This window comes from Coptis chinensis, unplaced genomic scaffold, assembly GCF_015680905.1.
Source record: "Coptis chinensis isolate HL-2020 unplaced genomic scaffold, ASM1568090v1 utg535_pilon_pilon, whole genome shotgun sequence".
Taxonomy (NCBI): Eukaryota; Viridiplantae; Streptophyta; class Magnoliopsida; order Ranunculales; family Ranunculaceae; genus Coptis; species Coptis chinensis.
Window position 1 is genome coordinate 145,365 of NW_028238165.1, and position 7,006 is coordinate 152,370.

The window sequence follows — 7,006 nt, forward strand, 5'->3', positions numbered from 1 at the left end:
CATCAAATAAAAGTCCAAATATATACTAAATATAGTGAACACGAAACATTTTTTATTTCTTGCTTGATCATAAGGATTTGATTAAAGACGGGTAGCTGTCTCTTTGATCTGAACAAAAAGAATAACAACCCAATTAACGATTATGAGAGATTACCTGAGAGTAGTGGAGCAACAATTGTTCGATCTATTCGGAGCACCAACGACAGCAAGTAAAACGAACATTTTGATGTATTGTTTATGAACCTAGTTTTTTTTTTCCTGGTAAAGGTCTATTTTTCGGGTAATGGTCGGGGTGGGGTTTTGAGTTTTGATGAAAGGTGTTTTGATTTTTTTTTTTATTTGACATTGTTACGCGAACAGTTAACAAAAGTGGGCGTGAATTTGATTTTTTTTTTCCCGAAAATATTAGAAAAATTGACGTGTCAGTCTCAGAGAAAAAAGGGGGCTGACGTGTTTCACTGGGAGCATTCTCGACTGTTGAGTATTAATGGTCTTTGATATCAAAGCCCTTCCACATGAAATGCTTAGATATGTTGTGAGATATATGAAATTTTTGTTCATGCATTAACTATTTTATTCTAAACCATTAAAGGCCTAGAGACACTCCAAAGACATCGAACTTGTTAGTTCTAGATGACTTTAACCTACTAGCACATATTTAATTATTGGTCCCTTTGATTCTCCTTAGGTTTAGCATTTCCCATTTTCCACCCAGATTGCAATCAAATTTATGTCCTCTTTATATAGAACTTTTCAACTAAAATTTGCATTATGGTTTTTATAAACTTGCAAGGGGAAATGAGAAAAATCTAGCATCCCGTAAATTCTTTTATCTACATTCACCATTTTTAAAATAGGGAAATTTAAAAGTGAAAAATTTAGGAACACTCAAAATCATACCGAAGTTTTTACACCCCATCAACTTTGCAAATTAGAATTCCACCCCAGTTCTTTCATTATTAGACTTCCACCCCTACTTTCACAACAAGTTACATTGATGCTTTTTCTTTGCATGTGCAAGTACACATCTACCCTCACCGTAAAATGACTAATAAGCCCTTTGACTCCTCCAATACCAAAACCCATTCAATTGCCCGCATTAAGGTCATCACAACCCATTTAATCCAACGAACCTAATTTTTTTGCCTAAATGACATCGACTACCCCTGGCCACCTAAAATACCCAAAATAACCTCACTCATGTTTTCTCAATCGCCATGTGTCATCATCCTAACTAACTTGATCGATTCGGCATGTGGCAAAAATAACCGTTTTGGTTCTAACCTTTAAGTGAAGCGTGACCATTGTTCACTTTCGAACTCCTCGCGAAAAAGGAAGAAGAAGTGGAAGAAAAAAAAGAGCCGGAAGAAAAACATAAAAATGGGAGGTGGTGGAGAATTAGTCTAAATCAAAAGCAATGTTGGAGAAGGTATTTCCACTTTGTACCTAAATCTTGTTACTTATTAGTTCTTTGTGATGAGTGGGTGAATTAGTAATTAAATTTTGTTAATTTTAGGATCGTGGTTGCTTCTCATGTAGAAAGCTTGATCATTGGATTCAGAATTGTCCCTAGAACGGCTCTCCTCGCAGGAGATGCGATATTGGTCGTGTTGTGAGAACTTCACAACAACCTCATTCATTTGGTCAAAAGTTTTTGAGTTGCCCAAACCAAAAGTGCCGGAGCTTTCAATGGATGAAGCATGCTCTGAAAGAGTTAATCGAGCAACAACTTAGTAAGTTGTTATCGTAGATGGGGCTCATCTAGGGAGTTCTAAGAGGAAGTGGAGAGTTTCGGGTTGAAATAGAAATGGATAATTTGTGTGATGGGTTCGAGGCAAATGTGATTGTGAAAAGGAAAGGGAAGGGTGAAGTTTGTATTTGGTTGAGTTTGGTTTTCAGTTTGGGAGTCTCAGTTTGGTATGTTTCGTTATAGTTTGTTCAGTACTCTAGTTTGTTAGAGTACTCTTTGTCTTTGTTTTATCAGTACTGTTGTTTTGTTTTGGATGTTTCGTTGTAATCTTGTAATCCTGTCAAGTTTTAGTTTTAGAGTTAGTTTTAAATGTTGAAGTTTGAAGTGAAATTTTAGTTTGGTAATGAAGTTTTAGTTTGTTAATGAAGTTTGGTAATGAAGTTTTAGTTATGTTGTAAATGTGCAGGTTTTATCAATCAGTCAATTTTAGGTGGTTCTGCTCGAATATGTTTGAACTGTATGCAATATGAAGTGCATGTTTGAAAACAGAGAAGAGTAACAGAACAAAAAACAGTATTGCAGAGAAAACTAGCACTGACTCTAAACATTGAAACTAGAGTACTCTTGAAACTAACATAACAACACTAAACATTGAAAATAATAGGACGAAACATGCAAAACATTGGAACTAACATTGGACACTTGACACTAACTTGAACTCCTGACTTGACTCTAAACATAGATCTTCAAGCATAGAAACATAGAATGATTGAACTTCAAACATATAACACACCATGAAACAGGACAAACTTGAGATTACTTCTTCTTGTTGCTGGATTTCTTCTTGCTCATGCAAACTCCAGCTGCTTCTAGTGCCAAGACAATTTCTTTAGCTTGACGTGCAGGTGATTGCATGTAATGGTCTTGGACCACCTACTCTTAGTGATCGCCTAAGAAGAAGAGGAGGTGCTTTTGTTGGTGGTGGTGGTTATGGTGGTGCTGTTGTTTGTGGTGGTGGTGTTGGTTGTGGTTGTGCTGGGTGGTGCAAATATCAAATCAAAATCCTTGGGTGGTGGTGGAGGAGCAAAGCCTGGGTTTGGAGCAAAGCCAGGTGGAGGATATGATCCTAATTCATCTTCACATAGACCAAAATAAGAGTCCAACTGTAAATAGCACATGCAATTGTAATGCTTACAGACTTTGAGACTTAACTTGTCATCGTTCTCTATCATCTCCAAGAACACCCCTCGATTTTTTTGTCTTTGAGCAAAAAGACTTGATTTGCTCAAAAGATTGTTCAATTTGTTTGCTATATATCTAATTGAAATTTTGACATTGTTCCTGCTTTCGCCATTGTTTGTTTTGTTTGCATTTTTTGTGTGAGGAGATGAGAGATGTGATTGGTGATGTGAGTTGTGCTTGGATGGGGGGTGGTTATGCCTTTATAGAACAGAGATGAACAATGTTTATTCACGAGGCATTGACTAACCACCTAGAAAAATAGATGTAAAATTTTCTCAATATTTCTATTTCCATATATGCAAAACACAATATCACAACTTTCTTTCTTAATATGCTAACTTAATTCCATAAATCCATAACTCGACAATTTTAAAAGCCAAGATAATCGCCATTAACATAATAAACTAGCCTAATAATCCAATCATTTCAGAATGATCTAATAATCCATCACCAGAATCTAATAAGAGTACTCATCTAATAATCCAACCGATTTGAGCCATTCAAAATGAGTCCAAAATAACCAAAACAAATGCAAACATACTAACTTACAAAAGTATCATTCATCCAACTATACATTGATCGCATTGTTCCAAGTTCATTGTTCCAAAAGTAATAAGTCTAAATTGTGGTCATGGATTAGCTACCCGACCACCTTAAACTTTGGTCTAGGGTTGTACAAGCTTCACACGATAGCTTCTCCATTGGCTTGACAGTGGCTTCTCAACTATAGTAGCTCTAGACCTACTCACAATATTTGGTGCCTTGAAAAGAGCCCTAACACTAGACAAGATGCTCGCGGGTGCCTTCACGCCTTTATGATCAAAGATGTAAAACACTTGCACTATTCTTTTTCCCTCTCTCGCTTTTATGATCAAGTCACCCATAGCAAAGATGTAAAACACTTGCACTATTATTTTTGCCCCTCTTCTTTCTTCATGATCAAGTCACCCGCAGAAGATGTCCAGGTTCGGTGCTTTGAAAAAGGTAGGTCCATTGCTTTGGCTCTTCCTTGGGTGTTCATGTCTTGGTAGTGCCACTTACATGGGTGCATTACTTGGCGGTTTTGCTTGGGGGTCACTTGCGTGGAGCATCATCGCCATTTCTTAATGCCTTGTATTTGCCTTTTAATACCACTTTGAGTCTTCCACACAATTTTTCTACAAAATAAGACAAAAACAAGAGTCAATTTAAATTTGGTATCATTTTAGTAACAATGAAGTACCTAGTACAATCAGAACTTACTTTGCCCTGTCCATGACAGTGGACTCTCCTGTAACTGTTCTAAACCTTGTCCAAGGTTTAGGTTTCAGTCTTGGTTATGTTTTCTTTGCATTGCTTCCATTACTTCCATTGCTTGATACTTCTGATGCAGCAAGACCCTTACATGACCTTGCATTATGCCCTTCTCCTTTACATTTGTTGCAAGTTATTTTCCTCTTTTTTTGGACATGCCCATTTTCATTTTCATCCTCAGGGAGCTTTCATTCTCTCCTTTCTAGGCCTTCCAATACCCCTCACCAAATGAGGTGGTTTCAAATGTTTGGTTGGATCCTAAGAAAATAGAACACTTTACAAATTTGTTTGAAGAACATTAAACTTGGCAAATATATAAAACTCATATATAAATAAATACTTACAGGTTTAGGCCAATCTTTGACATCTTTCATGGGTTTGACATTACTTGTGTAAGCTAACCGGGTACCAGACCAAAAGTAAGAGCTGCAAAGATTTCCAACCCACTCAACTCTTCTTCGTAAGAGCACTCTCACAAAGATGAATACACATAATCCCAACCATCATTATAACCCTACATTCACAAGTGTGGTCCACAATATTGACAGCCCACCTATCACCATGGTAATTTTTCACCACAAAAGATATGATGATCATCCTAACATTTAAATGTGTAGTTTCGGAGACGCTCTAATCATCTTAACTATATGTTTATTCACTCTAGGGACCAATCCATTTTGATCCCATTCTTTACAAGCCTGTTTCCTCTTGCACCTCAAACTCATCAACAAAATGTGATATTTGTCAAGTAAATAGATAATTGGAAGGTCTCTCCCAAGATCCAACTATTGAAAAAGACTGGAGAAATTAATGATACTTGTTCAACTTTTAAGTTCTTCATAAAAATGAGACCTAGCCCATGTTTCATATTCCTCCTTTTGCAACCACTTATGGCTTCCAATGTTTTCTTTTTATCACTTCCATCCACCTCTCAAAGTTTTCCTTTTTTTTTTATCACTTCCATCCACCTCTCAAAGTTTTCCTTTTATATGCCTTTAGAGGCGTTCATATGCCATTGTTCCATATACTCACCCTTGAACAACTTTTTGAAGTTCTTACATGTGTTTAAAATAGAACCTATGTTGTGCTCTCTAGGAAATAGACATTTAACGGCTTGAATCAAACCCTTTTGCCTACCGGGAATAAAGGTAATAGGCCAGTGGTGTAGTTCTAGCTTCGACCATTTATACTCAAAAACTCACTCCATGACTACTTACACTCAGACCTACAAATATATATAGCCAATGAAAATAAACCATTATTTCCATCTAAAGCAACCATGCTAAGCACTGACCTCCATATTATTTCCCTTTTAAGGAAACAACCATCCAACCCTAACTAATGGCTTACAACCAACCTAAAAACCACGTAATACAAGCATCAAATGAAATACACACTCTTTCAAATCAAGTTGTGTCAACATCTCTTGAGTATTTTGCAATAGTAGATAGACCATTACTCTCTATGAATCTACAAGCAAGCAACAAACATGCAATTAATCAATCACAATCAATTTGATTTGAAATCACAAGTGTAAACATTTATGAAGTGTATACCATGTTACATAAAGACTAGGATCATGTTGTAGCTTTCCTCATAATCACCATAAATTTGTGGTAGAGACTTTAATCTTGCATTCCAAGTCAATCCAATAACTTATATTGACATGAAAAACCCTATGATTTTTTTTTTATGAAAAAGTGAGTCATGGTTTTGAAATAAACCTTGAGAAAACAATAGAAGAGTTACTACATTAGTACAATGTAAAAAGACAAATATGAGATAATTAAACTCCACACACTTACAATTAATTAACCTTCATTTGCTCTTGAATTTTTCTTACTACCTAATTTGCATTGGCCATTAATTCAACATATCACAATCGGTCGACAAGTATGTATTGGCCGATTAGTATTGACCTCATTGTGAATCCATCTTTATCTCTCTCTCGAAATAAGCTACACATGGACATTGTACCTTCTTTCTATCTTCTCCTAAACAAACCCCTCCTAATTCTTAGCGGGTCATTCTTGATTGTCGTGTATGAAACCTATTTCCTATACAAAAATCTTTTTATATCATCTCAAAAACTTATCAATGTTAAGCCACTCCATTTCTACCTCCCAAATTAATGGTGTGTTTACAGACCGCTCCACTTCCATCTCTATATCAACATGTTTGCCCAGGTCCCTGCAATGAAGTTAACAAAGTCTACTTTATTTTGCAATGACATGGTCCTCCTCATCCTCGAAGAATGTGTGCTCCTATACCCCTCATCATCCTCAATCGCTCCTATGGGTCTTGGTGGTGGTGGTGGTGGAAATTGAAAAGGTGTTAGTGCATGTGAAATGGGTGTTGTGGAATCTGTGCTGATGGACCTAAAATGTGGTGAGTAGATCGTTTGAGTTGTATGTGGTGGTGGAGGATATATGCTCCCAAGCGAGCTAAATTGGATAGGGTGGTAGTGGGGTAATGCATCGACCATGGACTGAACTTAGAGGTGCTATTGGTGGTAAATCCTCATTCCGTTAATCCTGTACCATCAAAATCATCCCTAATATTACCAAAGACAACTGCTGGTAAAATCATCATTATCTTTACGATACTCTATTCTTAGTGATAATTCTTCTTCCTTGTACTTTTTATGTATCTTGTTTAGTTTCCTACACTTTGAGTTGTAATTGTGGAGTCAAGCAAATCCATAGTTTCAACTAGCCTTCTATAAGTTCCTTCAAGTTCAACAAATACATGATTCCAATCGCCTTATATCTTCCTCCCATG